Here is a 25518-nt window from a genome sequence, read left to right as displayed (position 1 = left end):
TTTGTTTAATTGACACAATGACATTATTTTATCATTAAAATTGCTAGAATATTTTACCTTGTTTTGGTAATAAGGTGGTTTGGTAGGTGGCATAAATCTTGAATATCTTTACTTATATGGCAAAAAGGACTTTGCAGGTAAAATTACTTATCTAGAGATGGAAAGATTATTCTGCATTATTCTGGTGGCCTAATATAATTATGAGGATCCTTATAAGACAGAGTCAGGAGAATCAGCATCAATAATAGGAATGTAGACAGCATTTAGAATCTGGAAAAGCTAAAACGTGGATTATCTTCTAGAACCTGCAGGATACAGCATTATCAACTCCATGATTGTAACCTAGTGAAACTGATTTTGGACATCTGATTCACAGAGCTGTGAGGCAATACACTTGTACTTGTTTAAGCTACTGAATTTGTAGTAATTTATTACATTAGCAATAGGAAACTAATATAAGGTAAATCAAAATCATTTTGACAAACTAAAAAAAAATAGATTTTTTTCTTACATTGCTATATCAAAACAGGAAGAATTGATAAAAATATTTGAGCTTATGTATTTGTGCATTTGATTTTCTTATTTTTATGAGAGGTTTTACTTTGCTAAAATTTAGTTGTTACTTGCTTTCTGCTATGTTGTTGTCATTGGGTTTTTAGTCTCAAAGGATTTCATTATAGCAAACATCTTGCCTTTCCTTTAGAGATCTGAAAGAGGTCACTGGATACTTACACTATGCTGAAGTATCCTCTCCACAATTCCTTTTTCAATTGCTGTTTACTCAACAAGTGAATGTTTGAGCTATTCTGTTGAGTGAGGTCTTGTTTTGTTAAAGGCATAAGAGAACAAGATATTCTCCTTTAGGAATACAGCTCAATATTACACAGACATTACTTTTATAACTCTAATTGCAGTGTGATTTTCTTTGTGTAATTCTAGATTAGAATCTGACATTTGTAAACCCATTGATCAAAAAAGTAAGGTTTTCTTTAGGGAAAGTAGAAGCAATAATGCAAATAAGGTCTTTATGAAACAGAAAAAACCACTTTGATTATTTTCTCATTCAAACAAATATGTAGGAACTACGGAAACTTAATGCAAATATAATAGCAACATTTTCTCTCTTGCATTTCTCTCTTTCAAATAAAACTTGTTTTCAGGCAAAGTCAAATTGTTTAGTGCAGCACTGCTGAGTAACAATTTAGTATAACCAACATATGTAATTCAAATTTTTCTAATAATCTAATTTTTCAAAAAAGTAAGAAGTGGCTAAAATTAATTTTAGTTATACATTTCATTTAGCCTGCTATATCTAAAATATTGTCCTTTCACAACCAATCTATAAAACATAATTGAGGTTTTACATTTTTTTCACACAAATTCTTTAAGATCTGATATGTATTTTATATTTACATAACATCACAACTAAAACAAGCCACATTTTAAGTTCTCAGTATCTAGTAACTACTACAGTGGACGACACGTGTGTGTAGGTAAAATAATCTAGGAAAAAATAATCCAAAACCAAATAATTATAATGAACATAATTTTAAAAATACAGAACCAAATAATTGTAATGAACATAATTAAAAGTCTTAGAGGTTTAGAACAGTCTTAAATACTGTTCCACCAAGTATAAGATTCTCCCAATTTTTTCTTCATTGGTTTAATCATTTTTACCCTAAAGAATAAATTAGTCATATTTCATTCAAGGACTTGACAAGATAACATCATTTTGGAGACTGTGGGGTGTTAAAGAACATTAAGCACAAGAAATCATAACATAGATTTGTGTAATAAAAACAAAGAAATGGGACAAAAAAAATCAGATTAGAAGTAATAGCCTTTCCCCAGTAATAAGTAGTGAAAAATAATTTGCACAGTTAATATAATGACATATTTTTATTCATATGCTATTATAAGTGTTTTATGATTAAACATTGAATAATTTCAGAAACAAACAAAAAAGATAAACTTGTTGGTTTCAAAATACTAGAGACCCATGGGCCAAAACAACTTCACACATTTAAAAAAAGCACATCAAAGTTATTTGAAGCATACAAAAACTAATCTGCTGTAACATAGGAGAGTATCCTAACTGTAACAGTGTTTGATGTTAATATTTAGAAATGGTACATAATTTGCCGCTACTGTATTGACAAGAAGATGTTAGATTCGTGCTATAGATGCATTTTCACTGATTTTGTATAAATATTTTATATTTTAAAAATACAAAAATTAAAAAAATATTTTATATACTTTTGTCGAAAAATCCTTTCTAGAAGAAACTCCATTAAGGCAATTTTATTAATTTTTACTTTATGGGCTAATTTTTGACCCCAATTTTCCCATGCATATGAGTCCATTCTTGTACACTATAAAGAAATACCTGAGACTTGGTAATTTATTATATAAAGAAAATTAATCTGTTATTGCACTGCTATAAAGAAATATCTGAGACTTGGTAATTGGCTCATGGTCCTGCAGGCTGTACATGAAGTATGGTGGTAGCATCTGCTTCTGGGGAGGCCTCAGGGAGTTTTACACATGGTGAGAGGCAAAGCAGGGGCAAGGGTCTTACATGGCAGGAACAGGACCAAGAGAGAAAGCGGGGAGGTGCTACACACTTTTAAAACAACCAGATCAAATGATAACTCACTAATTCATTACCATGACAGCCGCATCAAGAGGATGGTGCTGGCCGGGTGCGGTGGCTCACGCCTGTATTCCCAGCACTTAGGGAGGCTGAGGCAGGTGGATTACGAGATCAGGAGTTCAAGACCAGCCTGGCCAAGATGTTGAAACCCCGTCTCCACTAAAAATACAAAAATGAGCCAGGCGTGGTCACAGGTGCCTGTAATCCCAGCTACTAGGGAGGCTGAGGCAGAGAATTGCTTGAACCCGGGAGGCGGGGTTTACAGTGAGCCGAGATCAGGCCACTGCTGTCCAGCCTGTGTGACAGAGCAAGACTCCGTCTCAAAATAAATAAATAAATAAATAAATAAAAGGACGATGCTAAAGCATTCATGGAAACTTCACTTCTATGATCCAATCACCTCCCAGCAGGCTCCACCTTCAACACTGGGGATTACATTTGTACATGAGATTTGCTGAGGACAGAAAATTAAACCACATCACCTTGTATAAATAAAATTACATTTTTTGAATTGATTCTTATTCAATCTATATCTTATTTATGCCCTCGTTTATTATGATTTTTATAGGAGCTATTACCACGAAGTCTAAATTTGTGGACAAATTTTGTCAAAATAATTGATTCTCTATTCAACTAAAACATCGAGTTGCAACATATTATGTCAGTTTATATCGATGTTAATATTAAATAATTTTTGAGATAATATTTATTGTTTAAATGCTACTTCACTAACAGTGATAATTTAAAAAGATTTATTATAGAAAAACTGTATCATAATTAGGTTAAAGACATGCATCACAGTCAAAGGGTATCACCAAGCCAGGGATCTGGTGACATTAACTGTAGCCTCCTACTGGCCTCCCTCTGTAAGAGCCTTGGCAGAATGCATTTTCTTTCTGAGATCAAATACAATAGATGTGTGCATGGAACACCTGGAAACCAAGAAGATAAAAGAATGGAGTTTCCTCCAGGTGTTTTCATACAGTCCTCCTTATTATTCCTTCTCTGCAATCGGCCTCAACTGCAGGGACCTGGAGGAGTAGGGGGAAGAGGTGGGAAGAAAGGGCGAAACTATTTCACCAAAGCCAAGCAAAAAATGTCACTTTCACAGTGAGCAACAAAAATTCTGATAAATTGGGACATACCTCCCCCAACTCTTTATAATTATAGATACACAAAACATTTACACAGTATGTTTCATGCCTTGACCAGGAGTCAGTGCCACAAACCTTCATTATTTTATTAGCACAGGTTAAGCTAATTCTAGGCCCTTTGGAATTAATCCTCATACTATAGCCACTGCTAAGCCATAATAATTTGATCACTTTAAAAAATCATGACCAATTCATTTAAGGCAGGTTTGAACATTGCCAGTTTCTGTTAGTATAGATTTTTAATTAATTAATATTCACTGAAAATTTAATTAAAATAATTGTTTTTATTTATTTATTGGAGCTAAAAGCAAAGACCATTAGTAAGCAGATAAATGTGATTGGGTACCTAGATGGATCTAAATATTGGGGTCAAATACCTTAATTTTGAAGTACTATTATTTCTCATTTCAATTTTTACACGTATATTTGTAACCTCTGATGTTGCCTCCTTTCATAGTGTAAATTATGCCACTCTATAATGATTCTTAGTATTGTCACAAACAGAGATTATAACTTGGTGATTCCCTAACGTGGACCAGTTATGTAGTCATTTGAGAATGCCATGATAACAGGAAATACTTTGCACAGTGAAGCCATGAATATAATTCATATTTATTTTAGGGGTAGATGGAAAGATAGCTATAGATAGATAGCTCTGGATAGACAGAGAGACAGAGAGAGGGAGAGAGAGGGAGAGAAGGAGAGAGAGCGAGGGAGAGAGAGAGAGAGAGAAAATAGATAGATAAAATCCTCCCAAACAGTAATTGCTTCACAAAGCAACAATATATTTATAATAAATTAAAGTGAATAATGAATATATTTGTACATAACACATTAAACCATTTATAAATAATGAACTAGTTCTACTCTAATATTATGCAATATGATATCAAATAGCATTTGCTCTGTTTTTGAAATCATAGAGAATGCATCACTAGTAAAGAACTGAGCATGTAGACTGAGCACATAGATTGAGCACATAGACTATGATTTTTGAGATTGAATCATATTTATCTTTCTGAAAGAACTGTCACACATATTATTTCAAAAACCTAGAAAAATGCTAAATTTATCTAGAAATGATATAGACACATTAATCATAGGAGGCCCTTCAATTCATAATTCCCAAACTAACGTGAATTTAGGAAAAGAATATTAGCATTTCTGCTCCAGAAAGAATAGTCTTTCATTTTAAAAAATAGTGACATAAAGTTGCATGTATGTGTGTGCATGCGTACATTTGTTTTTCTTTTGTTCCACAGGGGTTGATTTTTATTCAATTTATTCAAATACATCTTAGACACTGAGAAACTGATTCCCATATTTGGTATGTAAAATTTGGAAGACAAAAGAGATTTGCATTACATTTATTACGCTGAAAGAGTTTGCTCTCTGAAGATTTTGACAACAGAATCTACCAATTCTTTTACAAAGAAGGGTGAAAAAATTGGCTTTTTCTGGTGAAATTGGTTTCCTTTCCAAGTGGTTTTGAAGCAGTGAGATACTCATGAACAATATTACTCATGAAAATTTGTAATGAGAAAACAAAAACAGAAACTAAAACTAAGCTTACTCTCTCACCATGGCAATGGAAAATACAAATACTCTACAAGAACAACATCAAACATTGACACAACATTCAATATATTTCTAAAATATAAAAACAGTCCAAATATTGGATATAGTTCTATAGAAACTTAAGTGACAAGGAATGTTCCCATTCTCACTGTTAATGTACTCAAATGATTAATTTCTAGCATTAGGATTCTGCTGTTCCAGTCCTTCTTTTAGGGGATGTTCGGCTTTTATCGCACAGGTGTTTTGAGGCATCTGGAAATCAGAGGGAATGGAGAGATAGTATTAAAGAGATGGAATGTGTTAAAATAGAATATTGCCTCTTGAATTCATTATTCGTATTAACTGTTAGAAATAATTGTGCTACACCAAAAGTACCCACTTATTAACTGATTTTAATTTTTAAAAAAAATTTTGTTATTTAAATAGTGTTTGAGTAACAAGTGGTGTTTAGTTACATGGATAAGTTCTTTAGTGGTGATTTCTGAGGTTTTGGTGCACCCATCACCTGTGCAGTATACACTGTACCAGATGTGTAGTTATTTACCACTCACCCTCCTCCCACCTTTCCCCCTTAAGTCCCCAAAGTCCATTGTATCATTATTCTGCCTTTGTGTCCTCATAGCTTAGCTCATCCTTATAGTAAGAACATATGATGTTTGGTTTTCCATTCCTGAATTACTTCACAAAGAAAAATGGTCTCCAATTCCATCCAGGTTGCCATTATTTCTTTCCCTTTTATGACTGAGTAGTATTCTAGGGTGTGTGTGTGTGTGTGTGTGTGTGTGTGTGTGTGTGTGTGTGTATCACAATTTCTTAATCCACTTGCTGATTGATGAACATTTGGGCTGGTTCCATATTTTTGCAATTGGAAATCATGCTGCTCTAAACGTGGATGTGCAAGTGTTTGTGTTTTTCTTTTTTCTTATAATGACTTCTTTCCTCTGGGTAGATACAGAGTAGTGGGATTGCTATTACAGAGTAGTGGGATTGCTAACAGTCTCAAAGTGTCCCCTTTTTACCACATTCATGCCAACACCTATTTTTTTTATTTTTTATTTTTTAATTGACAGCCATTCTTGCAGGAGTAAGGTAGTATTGCACTGTGGTTTCGATTTGCATTTCCCTGACAATTAGTGATGTTGAGCAGTTATTCATATGTTTGTTGGCCATTTGTATATCTTCTTTTGAGAACTGTCTATTTGTGTCTTCAGTACACTTTTTGGTGAAATTATTTATTATTTTCTTGTTGATTTGTTTGAGCTCCTTGTAGTTTCTGGATATTAGTATTTGTTAAATGCATAGCTTGTGAAAATTTTCTCCCATTCTGAGGGTTGTCTGTTTACTCTCCTGATACTTTCTTTTGCTACATAAAAGCTTTTTGGTTTAATTAAGTCTCATCTCCTTGTTTTGGTTTTTGTTGCATTTGCTGTTGGGTTCTTGATCATAAACTCTGCCTAAGCCATTGTCTAGAATACTTTTTCTGATGTTATCTTCTAGAATGTTTATGGCTTCAGGTTTTAGATTTAAGTTTTTGATCCATGTTAAGTGGCTTTTTATTTAAGGTGAGAAATTAGGATTCAGCTTCATTCTTCTACGTGTGGCTTGCCGATTATTCTAGCAGCATTTGTTGAATAGGGTATCATTTCCCCACTTTATGTTTTTGTCTGCTTTGTTGAAGATCAGTTGGCTGTAAGTATTTGACTTTACTTCTGGATTCTTTATTGTGTTCCATTGATCTATGTGCCTATTTTTATACCAGTACCTTGGTGTTGTGGTGACTATAGCCTTGTGGTGTAGTTTGAAGTTGGGGAATGTGATGCCTTCAGATTTGTTCTTTTTGCTTAGTCTTGAATTGGCTATACCAACTCTTTTTGGTTCCATATAAATTTTAGGATTTTTAAAAAATTCTATAAAGAATGATGATGGTAATTTGAAGGGAATTGCACCGCATTTGTAGATTGTTTTTGGCAGTGTGGTCATTTTCACAATATTGATTCTAACCATCCATGAGCATGGGATGTGTTTCCATTCGTTTGCGTCATCTGTGATTTGTTTCAGCCGTGTTTTGTAGTTTATACTGTAGAGGTCTTTCTCCTCCTTGGTTACATGTATTCCTAAGTATTTTATTTTTATTTGTTTGCAGCTATTGTAAAAGGGATTGAATTATTCATTTGATTCTCAGCTTGGTTGCTGTTGGTGTATAGCAGGGCTACTGATTTGTGTACATTAATTTTGTATCCTGCTACTGATTTGTGTACATTAATTTTGTATCCTGAAACTTTAAGAATTTATTTGTCAGATCTAGGAGTTTTTTGGAAGAGTCTTTAGAGTTTTCTAGGTATGTGATCATATCATCAAGGAACAGCCACAGTTTGAATTCCTCTTTACTGACTTAGATGCCCTTTATTCCTTTCTCTTGTGTGATTGCTCTGGCTAGGACTTCCAGCACTACGTTGAACAGAAGTGATGAAAGTGGGCATCCTTGCCTTCTTGCGGTTCTCAAGTGGAATACTTTCAACATTTCTGCGTTTAGTATAATGTTAGCTGTGGGTATGTCATAGATGGCTCTTATTACCTTTAGGTATGTTCGCTTCTATGCCGATTTTGGCGAGGGTGTTAAAAACCAATGCTGGATTTTTCAAATGCTTTTTCTGCATCTATTGAGATAAGCATATGATTTTTTTAAAAATTCTATTTATGTGGTATATCATATTTATTGACTTGCATATGTAAAAACATCCCTGCATCCCTGGTATGAAACCCACTTGATCATGTTAGATTTTTCTTTTTTTGGATACTGTGTTGGTTTTGGTTGGCTAGTATTTCGTTCAGGATTTTTGCATCTATGCTCATCAGGGATATTGGTCTGTAGTTTTCTTTTTTGTTATGTCCTTTCTTATTTTTGGCATTAGGTTTATACCAGCTTCATGAACGATTTAGAAAAGATTCCCACTTTCTCTATCTTTCAAAATAGTTTCAGTAGGATTGGTACAAATTCTGTCAAGGAACTAGAGAAACAAAAACAAACCAAATCGAAGCCCAGCAGAAGATATAAATAACAAAGATCAGTGCAGAACTAAATGAAATTGGAACAACAACAAAAATACAAAAGATAAATGAAATAAAAAGCTGGTTCCTTGAAAAGATAAACAGAATTGATAGAACATTAGTGAGGTTAACCAAGAAGAGAGAAAATTCAAATAAGCTCTATTAGAAATAAAATGGGAGATTTTACAACCGATAACACAGAAATAAGAAAGATTATTCAAGGCTACAATGAATATCTTTACGCACAAACTAGAAAACCTTGAGGACATGGATAAATTCCTGGAAATATACAGCCCTCCTAGATTAAACCAGGAAGAAATTGAAACTCTGAATACACCAATAACAAGCAGTGATATTGAAACCGTAATCAAAACAATTGCCAATAAAAAAAGTCCAGCACCAGATGGAGCCATAGATGAATTCTACTTGACTTTAATATTTTTTAAAAAAAATCTATTTTATTTATACAAGTTTTGCTTTAATTAAATATCAAATACAAGATCATATCCAGAGCATTATCCTTCCAGGTATATTTATATATTTATTCCTAATTTTTATTAACATTTTGAACAAGTATGTTAGATAAATACATAATTGTATGGCTAACTTATGTTCACGTCTTATCTCATTTATTTCATGTTGATGAGTGAATACCATTGTAAAGAGAGAGGCTTGAAAATAATTTAATACTTTTTCCTTTTGAAAACTTTTTTTAATGAAGGCAAGGCTGTATTTATTCTACTTTTGTCTCTCTTGTCTCCAAATCTGAGGTCTTTTAAAAATATTTTATGGCCACCAAGAGGTACTCGCTATAGATTCTCATCCAGGATTCTTTACTCTGTTAATGTTTCTTCATGTCTCTCTGTGTTTCTGTGTGTGTGTGTGTGTGTGTGTGTATGTTTGCATTTATGTCCGCATGCATATGGGTGTGTGTGTGTGTTGGGAGGGGGTATGTATCTCTTGTTTGCCATCAAATGTAGCCTTTCTTCCTATTTTTTAAATTTTGTTTTTACTAAAAATTATAGTTAATGAATTAATACTATATTATTTATGGCTCGTCACATTTTGAAAAGTGATTTTCTTTTCTAATAAATGATCATAAGGTTCTCATTTCCCTGATTCAAAGGAGTTAAAAATTATACATCTTGATGCATTCTGACAGGATATTTGAGAAATTTGTCCCTAAATCATCAGTGTCCCTGAAATCATAGCAACTTTTCTACTTAATTCTATATATGACTACTTAGATATTCAAATTTGGCATTCATGCAAATATTTTTAAAATAAGTTTTAGAAAGCCAAAATCAATTTATTAAGTAGCGTGTCTATGATAAAAATTCTTTACACTACATCTTTATTTACTAAAACAAGTATCTTTTCCACTAACCAGGAAATTTGAGTTTAAGGGTGAATTAAACTGATAAACTTGTTTGTATTAATTTTTGTCTAAGTGGCTTAATATTAAGTTCAAGTTTTAAAAAAGGGAAAAGTATATGAGTTGTATTACATAATATTAGTTGAAAGTATATCCTGTAACAGCAAAAACTATCAGGATATGGCTATTTTATATATCACTGGAAACCTTAATGGGTTTCAATGGATATAATGCATAATATTTTCAGCAATTTATAGATATATCAGAACTCAAAAAATAAAATGAGGTAGTAATTTTCAAGCTATGGATTGCTTTTCTTTGTGCCTCATTCTTCGTTATACTTATTTTAGAATTCATTAGCAGTGTTTCCACTAGAGAACTATTCAAAAATCATATTGATATTTTAAAAAATTACCAAGATAAAAATACTGAAACATAAATTTCCTAAAGTTATTTCAATATAAAATTAATTACACCAATTAGAAATATTACCAATAACTGGAATATCATTCAACAATAGTAGGAAATATGTGTTATGGCTCGTATTTTTTTTAATGATTACAATATTTAACCACAACTTCTAGAATTGATAACACTAGTCTCAAAAGTGAGTTACATGAATAATTAATGCCGTCTATATTATGAGCTAACAAATCTAAATCTATGAAACATTAAAAGCCATAATATACAAGAGTTAATTTATATAGATATATAGTAGAATAGAAGAATCACATACTATACTTATCATTAATAACAGCCTGTCTTCCTATCTCAGAATCCAAGCAAGCTGAATATTCAAAAGTTTTGTGATCAAGTAATTTTCATCAAGTAGGAAATTTCAAATTTGCAAGATAGTTTTTACATAGAGCATTGTCTCTTTGTATTTTATTAATTTACCAGGATATTATAGTTATCTTTAATAATATCTATCTTAAAATATCTTACATTAAAACTGCCTCTTCTAATTTATATGTACATTGTTTTATATTTACTAAAAATTTCTAATATGAGGCTATTTTTCCCCTGTTTTGTTCTTTCCTCATTTTGTAAAATGTAGATTTAATTTCTGTTTGTATCATAATATTTTCACTTTTTAAGTTCTATATTTATTATTCTTTCTTTGCCTTTGCCTACATCTAAAACTAAAGGATATTTCCTTTTACATGTTGCACCTTTCCCTTGATCATAAAACTTTTCCTAGAGACAATCCTACTCTGTCGCCCAGGCTGGAGTGCAGTGGCATGATCTTGACTCATTGCAACCTTCCCCACTGCCCTCAATCCCCAACCGCTGGGTCCAAGCAATTCTTGTGTCTTAGCCTCCCAAGTAGCTGGGACTACAGGTGTGTGCTAATACACCCAGTTAATCTTTTGTATTTTTAGTAGAGATGGGGTTTCACCACGTTGGCCAGGCTGGTCTCAAACTACTGGCCCTCAAATGATGTGCCTATCCACCTCAGTCTCCCAAAGTGCTGGGATTATAGGCTGAGCTATCGTACCCAACACCATTTGTTTTTTTATGTTTTGTTTTCCTATTCAATACTCTATTATTTCAACCTAACACATATCTATCCTCCCATCCCCGAATACGCTGGATTATTACTTTCTGAATCATCACACACTATTTCCATTAATTATCAAAACTGGCTGGGCATTCATTCATGTGTTCATTTTTCTCTGAATCCACAGAGTTAAAGTCTGACCCCTTTAGTAAGAAGAAAAGACTAAAAGGTGTTGTGGCTCACTAGATGTGAAGATCCTGAAAATGATAATTATACAGTGTTTAAGTAACTAAAGTCACTTCAAATGGCCTTATCTTCAATGAAATTCACATAACACATGCAGTAAATTATTGAACTGAATCACATTCTATTTTAGGGGGGCTCCCTGGCATATGAAGTATGAATCATATCCTAGCATACCATATTTCTTATTTTAACAGGACAAAGTCCTGGTAATTAGGTTTGACACGCTTGAATAAAATATCAGGTATCATTTTTCCAAAAAAACATAGTGAATGTCTATTACTTTTGAAGGAGTCTAAACAACATGAGAAATTAAGTGGCAAACTACCATGAATAAAATGTTCATAAAATATCACTGATCACGATGATAGTTCCTTAATAGAACCCACCTAAGTGGATAAAATTGTTAAAGTTGACATCTCCTGACACTTGTGAGATAAACCTATCTGAAAAGAGAGCAGCAAAAAAAGCAGATCGTTCAGCAGTCGCCTGCATGTCTCAGGGTTTCCCTTTGTCTTTCACAATATATTTTCACCATAGGTTCCTTCATTTGATGTCAAATTGATTCCTTAAAGATAGCTTTAGACAATTAAATGTGTATTTTTAGATTAGATAAAAGATCCTTGCTATGCTAAACTGGACATTTTTTTAACAGTCAATCTACCACTTAAAATGATCTTAATTCCTTTATGTGCGGTATGAGAATTTAAACTTAAATTGGTAATTTTGAGACATAGTACACAAAATGCAGACAAAAATAAACAAATAGGACTCATAATTTTGTACCTCAGAAAGACTGGGTTCATTATTTGGAAATTTTATTTTATTATTTTTATTTAAATTATTTCAAAATTGTATTACCTAACGTGGATGACTCTAACTGAAAATTACTATTACTTCTATTCTTTCTGCTGTAGGCAGAATAATACTCCACACCCAAATGTCTAGGTCTTATCCCTGAAACTTCTAAATATGTTATGTTATATGCCACGGAGTAATTACATGTGCAGATAGAATTAAATTTGCAAATTAGATGAGGATGTGGGAAATTATTATGATTGGCCCAATATAAGCGCAGGTGTCCTTATGAGTGAAAGAGAGAGGTACAAGAGTCAGTGTCATCGTGATGAGATTTGACAATGATAGGACTGGTCATGCTAATTTAGTTCATAATTAAAGTCATTTGTCTATGTCTATCTTTTGCTAATTCAATAAATAATGTAAATAATGTAATCAAACACCATGAAGCCACCATAAACCAAACAATTTCATGTATCACTAACTCTAAACTATGTATTTTTTTCTTCCTATTTCCTTAGCTTCCTCTACAGGAACAACTACCCTTAACTCTTCATTAAATTTATGTGTGCATTTTTATTTATATTCATTTTTATGTTCCTATTATTTGTATTCCCTTAGACACATCTATCAGATACATCTCTATTTCCATATCTATCATCTTCTGTTTATCTAGATATAAATATAGGTGATATATATTTTTTAATATCGCTCTTCATTTTTACAGTGCCCCACACAATATAACCTTCAAATTTTAGTTGCTATCAAAATGTTTTAAAGTTTGCTACACTTTATTTAGCCTGTAGGTATTTGTTTTGCCACTCAAAACATTATTTGCTGCTTGTGTAAAAGTTTGTGTGTGTGACTGAAAATAGCAATAGTTCATTTGTTTGTATTGTTTTACATTATTCTATTACTGTTATTATACCCAAATTTACTTATGTATTCACCTAGCAACAGGTTTTATGTTTATAATAATATCTTATGAACTACACTAAAATGGTAGTCAGAAACATTTTAAAACATGCAATTATAGAAGACTTCATTCATACTAAATATAATATATAAATATGTAAATAACACAAGTATATAACAATGTACTAAAATAAACACCATCATTCACCATACTCTGTAATAGTTTGTTGACTATAGTTATTCCCTCCTTTTGAAAGATTGGTAAATTCACCCCTAAAATAATTTGGCACTGGTGTTTAATTTTGAAAAAAAAAGTTTAACAAAGCTTTTAAAAAAGTTTATATCACACATTTTTAATACCACTTAGTCCTCTTGTCCTTAGTCCTTATCTTGTCCTTAGTCCTTATTTTCTTGTGTTTTTGTGTCAATTGTAGGAATTTATATTTCCTAGAAAATTGTCAATGTCAGGTAAGATTACAATTATTTTGAATAAATTTGTTCACAATACTCCTTGTTGCATTTAATTTCTGCTGTATCTTTAGCTATGAAATAATTTTCTCTCCCAATTTTATTTATTTGTTCCTTATCGGTTTCTACTGAATCCATTTTGCTTCAGATAAACATTTGGGTGTGTTAGTCTTGTCTAGTTTTTTGTTTATCATTTATTAATATCTGATTTTATGTTTATCATATCCTACTTAGTAACTTCCCAGGAGTTATTCTGATATATTTTCCTCACTTTTGAAAATATCAAATTATTACATTTTTATTCCTTCTTCTTTACTAGTTAATAATTTAAAAATATGTATTTCCCAGTATATAACATGCTTTTATACCATTTTTTTGTATTCATCTATAAATATCTTCTAATTAACATGATATTTACCTTCTTAGGCTCAATAATAATTATGCCGTATTTTAAAATATCAACCACTTTTAGATAGTTTTGTTGTCAGTGTTATTGTTATTGTGGTTGTTGTTTTGCTTTCTAATATAATTTGCATTATAGTCAGATAATATAAATTTCAGAGTAAAAGTAATTGGAAACTTGTTGAGAAAATTTATGGTGCAATGAACTGTAAGTTTTGTATATTATTAGAACTAGAACTTTCAGGGATGACGACTGTCATTGTTAAGTCTTGTGTTGTAAATATATTCAATAGACTAGTGGTTTTAAAGTATGTCTTATTAAAACGTTTAAATATTCCAAGGTTTAAAAACATAAGATGTATTTTTAAAACTAAATCCTATTGATTTTCATATGCTTAAATACCATTTCCTGAAAAATGTATATTAGTATCTTCTAATCAATATTCCTTGTTCTGTCCATATTCTCTGTATATTTTTGAAAGGCTTATTTGCATAGACATTTGTAACTATTTTTATGTTCTTGTTAATTAAAAATTTACTTTCAATATGGCAACTTTCTCCTATTTATTTACAACTTTTCAATTTATATTTCCTTTTTATGTTTTAAATGTGTCTCTTGTAGCTAAAATTAAATTAAATCATGTTTTCTTTTTTTTCTTTTTAGAAGGAGTCTAGCTCTGTTGCCCAGTCTGGAGTTCAGTGGTGCAATTTTGGCTCACTGCAACCTCTGCCTCCGGGTTCAAGCAATTCTCCTGCCTCAGCCTCCCGAGTAGCTGGGATTACAGGCATGTGCCAACATGTCCGGCTAATTTTTGTATTTTTCTTAGAGACAGGGTTTTATCATATTAGCCAGGCTGGCCTCAAACTCCTGACCTTGTGATCTGACCGCCTCGGCCTCCCAAAGTGTCATTCTTTCTTTCATGCTTTCTCTATGATTGGAATAATTTACCATTAATATATTTTTGGTGATAATATGTCTTATTTATTTCTCTCGATATTCTTTTCTATAATATCAATTTGCTATTTTTTCTGTTTTTACTGAGATTGTATTTTCCTTTATTTATGTTATAAATCCCAATGTTTTTAATTACTTATAGCATTTAATTTAAAATTGATCTTAATAATATCGTTCTGATCCATATAGGTCTCTTAAATTTCTATAATGCAGAAGTCTCCTTTTCATTTTGTATGATCTTCTCTTTTAATTGTTTAGTTCTGTTCTTTTATAATCGCATAATTTAGACATTCATGTTAAGATTTTATTTATTATTATTATTATTATTATTTTGAGACCAAGTCTCACTCTGTTGCCAAGGCTGGAAGACAGTGGTGTGATCTTGGCTCACTGCAACCTCCTCCTCCTAGGTTCAAATGATTCTCCTACCTTAGCCTGAGTAGCTGGGACTACAGGCACTCACCACCACACTCGGCTGATTTTTCTATTTTTAGTAGAGACGGGGTTTCACCCTGGTGGCCAGGTTCGTCTTGAACATCTGACTTTAGGTGATCCACCCGCCTCCAACTCCCAAAATGCTAGGATTACAGGCGTCATGTTAAGATTTTATGCAGGTCAATCTCTCTGTAGAATTGCCTAAGTGTTTATTATATTCTATGTTGACATTTCTGCTTGCACCTTGAATTTTACCTTTAAAATAATTTTTTTCTTGGAATATTAACTTTTTTTAGAGATGGCATTTCGGAAGTTAATTTCTCCATGGTGGTTCTTTGAAATATCTTGATTATTAACCCTATAATTGAAAGAGTATGTCTTTAGCTATACAGTTTTAAACTGACAGTTATTTCATTCTTAGGACTTTAATAATAACCAATACACAGTTTTGTACCTTTCATTGTGTTGTTTTGATATCCTACATAAGTTTAGTTGTTTATTTGGAAAAAAGATGGATTTTTCTTATGTCTACTTTTCAGATATTTGCTCTGTCCTTGGTTGAACAATATTTCACAATGATATACCAAGCATCGATCTATTTATTTTATCTTACTTCAAATTTGGTGACCTTGATGGATCTCAGGAATCATGTCTTTTATCAGGTATATGTTAGCAATTATTGGCCTAAGTAGTTGATCTTTCCTTTCTCTTTATTCTTTTACGAACTCCTTTCACGGCTGGATGCAGTGGCTCATGCCTGTAATCCCAGCACTTTGGGAGGCTGAGGTGGGCGGATCACAAGATCAGGAGTTTGAGACCAGCCTGACCAACATGGTGAAACCCCGTCTCTACTAAAAATACAAAAAATAAAAAAATAAAAAAAAAATACCTGGACGTGGTGGCACGTGCCTGTAATCCTAGCTACTCAGGAGGCTGAAGCAGGAAAATCACTTGAACCTGGGAGGCAAAGGTTGCAGTGAGCCAAGATCGCACCACTGCACTCCAGCCTGGGTGACAGAGTGAGACTCCGTCTCAGAAAAACAAAACAAAGCAAAACAAAACAAACAAACAAACAAAAAACTCCTTTTGCATACATCCTACCACTTTTGACTCGATGCTTTTTACCTTTCATTGCATAGCTTTTATTTCTTTTTCTGAACGAATTTTAGACAATGTATTAGGCTTTAACTTCAGTCACCAAATCTCTCTTCGGCTGAGTCAAATATCCTAATCCCCTCTCCAGAAATTTTTATTTTTGTTACTTTTTTCCGTGTTTTTTAACTTCAATTTTTTTTTTCTAAAATTTCTATTTTATTTCCATTTTTTCCCAAATATCCACGTCATATTTTAAAGTTTGTAATGCCTTGATTCGTTCTCTTCTTTTTTTTTAGTTATGATAAACATAAATACATAGCTGATATTTCCAATACAAGAATTGCTCATTGCTCTGATTCTGTTGTTTAATTGTTCAGACTTTCAGTCACATTGACTTTCTCATTTTTCATAGACTTTATTGAAGAGTTTGTATTCATTGCTGCTTTACATGCTGAATACCATAAGATTTAGTTTGAGGCTTGAATTATTGATGGAGAACTCTGCTTGCTTCAGTCAGACACAGAGGGCACTAAGCCATTTGCCACTACTTTAAATTCGTATCTAAATTTATAGTTGTATGGATTGTGATATGTAATCCAACCGAAATCCTAGGTGAAATCTGGTTGTTATAAATTTGCAAGGATATCTTGTCTTTCGAAGGGAGATTTTAGTCTAGTTTATACTTTCACTGGAGGTAGGGATCTTTGAGGATCTCAGTTTTACACTGAGGTCACCCTGCACTACTGCAATTTTCCATATTGCATGCTCATGTGTTTGTATATTGTCTGCTGATGAATATTTTTTTAAAAAGAAGGAAACAAACAAACAACCTCTGAAATGTCCTGAGATATTCAAGACCCTCATAGTTGCTACTAGTTTTGACTTACTTTTGTTTTATATTTGTCTTCATCTTGCTCATTTGACATTTGTAATTTCCTTTTCTGTCTTGCACATTTAGTCCCATATTTTAAAATATACATATTACCATATTTTATCATATATTTAAGTACTTTATAGGAAGAAGGCATATTAGTCAGGACTCTCTAGAGGGACTCTCCAGAACAAATAGGATAGGTGTATATAAAAAGGGGAGTTTATTAAGGAGTACTGACTCACACGATCACAAGGTGAGTTGCCATAATCAGCTGGCTGCAGCTGAGGAGTAAGGAAGCCAGTCTGAGTCTCAAAGCTGAAGAACCTGGAATTTTATGTTCGACAGCAGGAAGCATCAAGCATGGGAAAAAGATGTAGGCCAGAAGACTAAACCAGTCTAGTCTTTCTGCAGTTTTCTGCTTGCTTTTATTCTGGTTGTGTTGTCAGTTGATTAGATTGTGCTCACCACATTGAAAGTATGGGAAAGGTCTGCCTCTCCCAGTCAACTAACCCAAATGTTAATCTTTGGCAACACCTTATCAGACACACCCAAGAACAATACTTTGGATCCTTCAATCCAGTCAAGTTGACACTCAATATTAACTGTCACAAGTCCACCCTTTGTCAACTTGAACCCATACACATCTCCTGAAATCGTACCTAATTTTCAAATAAAACAATAATAAGGTCATAATTATGGCTAACATAATACAGCTATTCCTTGTACAATCAGAAATGCACCAACTCCCAACCCAATTGCAATTGCATAATGTTAACACTGAAATGCTGATATGAAGTCAATAAATCTTATGTCACATGGCAAAGGAAAAAGAAGGAAACAAAATGAAGGTATTTTCTTGGTGCAAGTCTATACATGCGCAAATATGTTCTTAACAAAATAAGGAGGAATACTCATGACAATTATACTCCTTGTTTCTGCAGCTGGTCATGTGGTAGTAGGTGGTATTGATGACTACCTTTCTCTACTGTGCATTCTATATTCCCTTTGCCTTCAGCAAGCAACTCAGTAGGTGGTGGTTTTTTACCTGGTGAAGTGACCCAAACTTTCATTTTGGAAGGGTCTGGGCCATTTGTAGTCCTGCCTGGATTGGGCTGTTGTAGTTCCTCATTGACTTTAATCACACGGCAGGGTAATGCTAAGAGATGCCCTAATGAATCTCCTGTATTCCATAAATATTCTTCCTTATCTCTATTGTGAAATAGTAGATTGATTTCATCTTGATAATCCTGGTCAATCACCCCAGCTAACAATGTAACTCCCTTCTTAGCCATTTTACTTAGAGGTAGGAGGAACCCAAAGTGGTCAGGTGGCAGTCTTGACTTCCAGCTTAATTAAACCTTTGTTGTGTCTCCTGGTAACAATGTTCATCCCACTGGAACTAAGACCTCTAAGCTGGCAGAAAATAATATCATGGAAGCAGGAAGCAAAACTTTTACTAGCGGGTCACTAGGAGTGATGCTGAGTGGTGCCACTTCCACTTCCACCCCCCTTGCTTCCTGGACCCATGAATCCTGGCTATGGAAGAAAGAGTACCATCCACTGGACACTGATTTAAAGCATACACAGCCTTCTTGGAAACTGTGTCCCAGCCCTGCAAAGTATTGTTGCATAGTTAGTATTGTAATTGTGACTTCAAAAGGCCATTTTACTCTTGTATCAATCCAGCTGCTTCTGGATTGATAGGATGATAGGAAACATGGTAAGACCAGTGAATTCCATGAGCATAAGCCCCCTGCTGCACTTCTTTCGCTGTAGAGTGAGTGCCTTGGTCAGAGGCAATGCCATGTAGAACACCGTGATAGTGGATAAGGCATTCCGTGTGGCCACAGATGGCAGTCTTGGCAGAAGCATTGCGTGTAGGATAGGCAAACCCATATCTGGAGCATCTATTCTGGCGAGGACAAACTGCTGCCCTTTCCACGATGGAAGAGGTCCAATATAATCAACCTGCCACTAAGTAGCTGACTGATCACCCTAAAGAATGGTATCATATGGAGGGCACAGTGTTGATCTCTGCTGCTGGCAAATTGGGCGCTTAGCAATGGTTGTAGCCAGGTCAGCCTTGGTGAGTAGAAGTCTATGTTGCTGAGCCCATGTGTAACTTTCATCCCTGCTACTACGACCACTTTGTTCGTGGACCCATGGGATGATGACAAGGATGGCTGAGGAAAGAGGTTGAGTGGTGTCCACAGAACAGGTCATCCTATCCACTTGATTATTAAAATCCTCCTCTGCTGAGGTCAACCTTTGGTGGCACTCACATGAAATACAATATCTTCACACTTTTTGACTACTCAGAGTGGTCCATCCACATAACTCTTCCCCAAATTTCTTTGTCATCAATTTTCCAATCATTCTTCTTCCAAGTCCCTTACCATCTGACTAAACACTGGTGACAGTCCATGAATCAGTATATAATCACACATCTGGCCATTTCTTTTTCCAAGGAACATGCACAGAAGGGAGCAATGCTTGAGGTTCTGTCCCCCGGGAAGATTTCCCTTCACCGCTGTCCTTCAGAGAAGTCCTAGAAAAGGGCTATAGTGCTGCAGCTTTCCCCTTTTGAGTGGTACCTGCTTATCGTGCAGAGTCATCTGTAAACCAGGCCCTTGTCTCCTCTTCCTCTGTCAGCTGATCATAGGGAACTCCCTATGAGGCGATTGGTGCAGGCTGGGAGAGAGAAGGCAAGGTGACAGGAGTGGGGACCACAGGCATTTGAGCCACTTCCTTAGGTAACTTACTTGTGTCCTCAGGACCTGCCTGAGCCCAATCACATATATATCGCTTCCATTTGATGATGGAATGCTATTTACTCTATTAGTCTGTTTTTGTACTGCTAATAAACATGTACCTGAGACTGGGTAATTTATAAAGAAAAAGAGGTTTAATGAACTTACAGTTCTTCATGGCTGAGGAGGCCTCACAATCACAGCAGAAAGCGAAAGGCAGGTCTTACATGGCAGGAGACAGGAGAGAAATGAGAACCACGTGAAAGGGGTTTCCCCTTATAAAACCATCAGATCTTGTGAGACTTATTCACTACCAGGAGAACAGTATGGGGAAAACTGCCCCCATGATTCGTTTATCTCCCATCGGGTCACTCCCACAACAGGTGGGAATTATGAGAGCTACAATTCAAGATGAGATTTGAGTGGGAACGCAGCCAAACTATATCAGTAGGTTTACTGAATATAAGATTGGAGAAAATATGTCAACTACACTTTACATAAGGAAAAAAGTGTTTGATTAATGGTTTTAAAAATAGTCATTTATAAATCTCAGGATGCTTTGAGTAAGAATTTTGAGCTGGGACCTACCCACAAAGTTGAGTGTGATATTGAAAATTCCGTGTTGGGATGGATCCTTTGACAAAGGAGATTAACAGGAGCCAGGGCTCTGGACCAGCAATCTTGGTTCTTGCGATAGTCAGCAAAGAATTGCAATGTAACACCACAATGCAAGCTCAAAGGAAAGTTTACTGAAGCATAGCAATACACTCTCAAAGGAGAGTGGGCGGATTTCTGCGAAGCGAAATCAGCCCCTCTTTATAGAGCTCAGGTGCTTTTATGGCATTTGCGAGGAGAAGTTGAGTTTTGGGCTGTGTCTGAGTGACAGGATCATGTTATTTGATTGGCAGTTTATGGTTATATAACTAAAGCTAAACTGTGTGTGTTCCTATCCATAATTCATACAGAAAAGCCCACTCAGGAGCTAGGCGGTAAAACCATCTGGAAATTTTACTATAATGATGTATGATGAGTTTGAGGTGGCCTTGAGGATATGATTTTATGTTATTGGGCATTCGTTACTTTAGGGAATTTCTACCCGTGCCCTAGTTTCTCCTTGTACAGGATGTGCTGGCCACAGACTTTTCCACAAACTCCATCCATTAGAGTGGAGTTAGGGCTGCTTGGCAGCTGAATTTAGGTGGGCCAGGGGCACTTCGTGACAGCTTTTCTGCTCTCCTTTTTCACCCTCTCCTAGCTGCTAATGTCTATCTAACTACCTGACAGGTGAGCTTATGTAGGAAGCTCTGGAGGGTTCTTTTGATGTATCAGCTAAACTCAATAGCAGCAAGAGAGAGTGTTCTTAAAATTCTAGGTGTTCATTCTAGGTCCTTCTGCCCACCACACTAAAAGCCAATCTCTGAGACAATGAGTATTGTCAGGGAAGAAGGCTTTAATTGGGTGCTTCGGTCAAGGAAATGAGAGATCAGTCCCAAATCCATCTCCTCGACCAACTAAAATCAGGGACTTCTATTGCAAGGAAGAAATGTGACTATATGCAGCAAAACAGAAATTAGGGAGGAGAAAGGAAGAGCACTTGGCCAATAGGAAGGAGGTAGTCAGTTAGGCAATCATGATGGATGAGGGGTGGGGTGTCTCATTGTCCAGATATGGTGATCTGGTAAGTTTCAATTCCTTGATACTATCTGTGGAGGCCTGATGGTTGGTTTCCTGAGAAGTGAACCCAGATTAAAAAAACTGCGACTTTCTCAAACTTTAAGATTGAGAAGATAAAAATCTATGTTTATTCAAATAAACCATAAACATCAGTTCTATGGGACAGTTGGTTTCAATAGCAAGGCCCAATGGAAAAGAATTTTTTAAGCTATCGATCCCACCATGTTACCTATTATCCCACTGGTCAAAGTAATTAACAGGTACGTACAGAGTCTACAGTTAATTAAAAAGACTCCATCCCCTTTAGGAGGAGTTAAACTGTCATATTGAAAAAATACCTCCATACAGATACGGGAATAAATCATTGTGAGATTTGCAATTTGCCTCCAAAATGAAATTCCCTTATTATTTATTTAAATGTAATGTTTCTCTTTATGTGACATTTATGCAACTCTTTAAAATTATTAAAATAATAATTATTAGCCACATAATAATCTTCAAAAAATAGCATAAGCTTGTAAGCTAGTTAAAACTCCATAAGGATAGATGAATACCATATTGTTAATGTAATATTATTTTAAATGAGGAAATGTTTGCATATGTATTTTACATAACTTTTAATTAAAATAATTTTTAAAAATCTATATTACATTCTATTGTCAAAATTTGGTCAGATTACATATTCTGAAAAGCATACTAATTCTTAAATAAACATATATAATAAACTGTAAATGAAAATGAAAAAATGATAAAAAAATTAAGCATAGTCATTAGTTACAAAAAGTGGAATGAAAGGTTCAAATTAGAGATAGACCCAAAGGGACTCCAAATTAATGATAATAATTTGTTGCTTAAGCTGGACAGTCAGTACCTTAGAGCCCATTGTGTGTTTTATGGTAAAATAAAACATTGCAGTATTGCAGTATAGTAAGATACTGATTTTGCTTTCAATACATGTTACTGAGTCAAATGGGGAGCCATACTTAAAGGTTTGATTCTTTACCCATAGTTCAAATCACATGCAAAACAATCTCTGGTAAAATTGTTAATATAGATATTAAAATAAAATAGTGCTGCTAAGATAAAAATAAAATAATATTTTCATGACCTTCAGATAAGTATATTTTATGATCATTTTGATTTGCAATTTTCTCTTTCAGTTATATTTAATGTTTAATCTATATAAATTTGCTTTATTTTCTTTGAGTGTACCTGAGTAGAGTTCCTGTTAACTTCTAAATAGTACTTAGTCATTTCTCGTAGTTACTAAATAATAGTATGTGGAGAGTTGGATGGAATACCATGTCAGGCAGAAAATTGTAAAGGAATTTCAACAAGCTTCAACTTAAGTCTTATATAAATAAAAGTATATTATGTAACAATATTAAATATACCTAAGAAAAGGAGAGTTTAGTGACAAAGTCAGAAGAAAAAATAATATTGCATTTTAGTAATTCCGACTATAGTTTTGTAATATCTTGAACCAAAATTCTTGATGACTTCAATAATGTTTATATTATCTTCACCTGATTAGAGGCCACATTTTCTTTTCAGTCTGTTATCAACTTTTACTGCACTGTTAACAAATTGCCACAAATTTCATGGCTTAAAGCAACACAAACTTATTCTACAATTTCAGAGGCCAGAAGCCTGAAATTAGTTCCACTGGGCTAAGGCAAGGTGTTGGCATGCTGATTCCTTCTGGAGCACTAGAGGAAACATGTTTCCATGCTTTTGCCACCTTCTGGAGGCCATCTGTATTCCTTGGCTTGTGTCCCTTTCCTTTGTCTTCTGATTATATAACTCCAATCTCTGCTTCCATTATCACATCACCTCTTCTGACTCCTTTTATGTCTCATATTGTGATTACATCAGGTAAACTTTGATAATCAAGAATATTCCAGGTAACCCATCCAAAGAGCTTTAACATAACAACAAATACAAAGCAGCATTCATAGAACTAGTGATTAGGACATGGACATCTTTGTCAGGAGGGAGACCATTATTCAGACTACTATCTTCACAAAACTATTATTCTGCATATTGCAAATGAAAAACAAAGAATAATATTGTGTGCGTATGTTGGTTTTTAGAGAAGCATTAGTCTTAGTCAAGATTAGTCAGTCTCAAAATTATTATTTAATTATTTAAATGAAATATCTGCAATTGTTGTTAAAGCATGTGAAATAATTACCTTGACATATGAACCTGGAAATAATTCTGTAAAACCAATCTTATTTTTTAAATGTAATTTCACTTTAATGCTGCAAGCTTATAGATTATCTACTGCCTACACAAAACTGTGAACAAATAGGCAGAAGTAATAAAACAGGAAACAAAAAAGGTGTTACAATGATGGCAAAGAGAATGAAGGATTTGGCTATGAACTGCTCATTTAGTTAGTGTTTTTCAAACAGATTAAATAGTGACTCCAAGGGCAGCATCCATAAAAGCTATTATTTAAGCATTTAATTACAATTCTACTTCAAAAACATTTTGGGGACTTAAACAGAAAGAGTGCTGAAGTCCAAAAAATGATTTTATATCAGTGTCAGTTGAAAAACTTAAGGAAAATTTTATCAGCTTTCAGGTTTTAACGATTTCACTCACAAATCTCTGCTAAATAAATATATTTTCAGTTTCTTAATTGCAAATTTTGATAGAAGGATCTAACACTTCAGAAAATAAGAATCAGAAGTCAATAAAAATGAATAACCCTAAAATAAATATAAAATATCGAAGTATTCAGGACCTATGTTTGAACAATTACAAAACCTGTTTCAGGATTGAAAAATACATAAAGGAAATGCAATGTTGTTTAGGATTGGAACACTCAATGTTGTAAAGATTTTATCTCTCTAAATTAACCTATAAATACAAAATATTTTAATTAAAATGTTATAAGATGTTTTAAAGTTGAGTAAAATATGTCCACGATTCATTCAGACAATGAAAAAGTAAGAAGAGTTTGGACACTTTGATGTGACAAAATGTCATTTTCTTTAACAGTTATTCATACTTAATAGCCATCATGTTACATGCTTGCAGAAATAAAATGACAAATCTAATTAAAAAGAAATTCAAACCAGACTCAGGAATACATAGGAATGTAATGCATAATTCCCTATAAATTTACTCAGTAACAAAAGTATCTTAACATTTGTAAATTAAAATGATTATGTAGAAAATTAAGTAATTGATTGAACAAAAAGCCTATGTGATGGTTAATTTTATACATTTACTTAACTGAGCCACCAGGTGCTCAGATATTTAGTTAAATATTATTCTGAGTATGCCTATGGGAGTGTTAATGAATGAGATTAACATTTGAGTTTGTAGTCTGAGTAAAGTAGATTGCCCTCCCTGATGTTGGTAAGTCTCATCTAAATCATTGAAGGACTATGTAGAGCAAAAGAATATAGTAAGGTAGAATTTACTTCATCAGCCTGACTGTGTTCAAGCTGGGGCACTGGTCTTTTCGTGCCTTTGAACTCAGGCTTTATAACCAGCTGTCCTGGTGCTCAGACATTCAGATTCAGACTGTAATTACATCATCAGCTCTCCAGCCTGTGTATTTCTACATCTCTCTCTCTCTAT

At 33.9% G+C, this 25518-nt stretch overlaps 1 long non-coding RNA gene across 3 annotated transcripts in view; it reads right to left on the bottom strand.

The window, feature by feature from the left end:
- Positions 1-1817: 1817 nt before the first annotated feature.
- Positions 1818-25518, bottom strand: part of LOC103230412 (uncharacterized) — a 91043-nt gene continuing 67342 nt past the window's right edge. Inside the window, exon 6 of one of the 3 annotated variants that reach the window (XR_012091231.1) lies at positions 1818-5640. This is a non-coding gene — a long non-coding RNA (uncharacterized lncRNA). The remainder of the gene's footprint in view (positions 5641-25518) is intronic. The other 2 variants (XR_012091229.1, XR_012091230.1) reach the window with 2 other exon arrangements.

Source organism: Chlorocebus sabaeus, chromosome 25 (genome assembly GCF_047675955.1).
Source record: "Chlorocebus sabaeus isolate Y175 chromosome 25, mChlSab1.0.hap1, whole genome shotgun sequence".
NCBI lineage: Eukaryota > Metazoa > Chordata > Mammalia > Primates > Cercopithecidae > Chlorocebus > Chlorocebus sabaeus.
The sequence above is the reverse complement of the archived record's forward strand: the minus strand, read 5'-3'. Positions and strand labels throughout refer to the sequence as shown.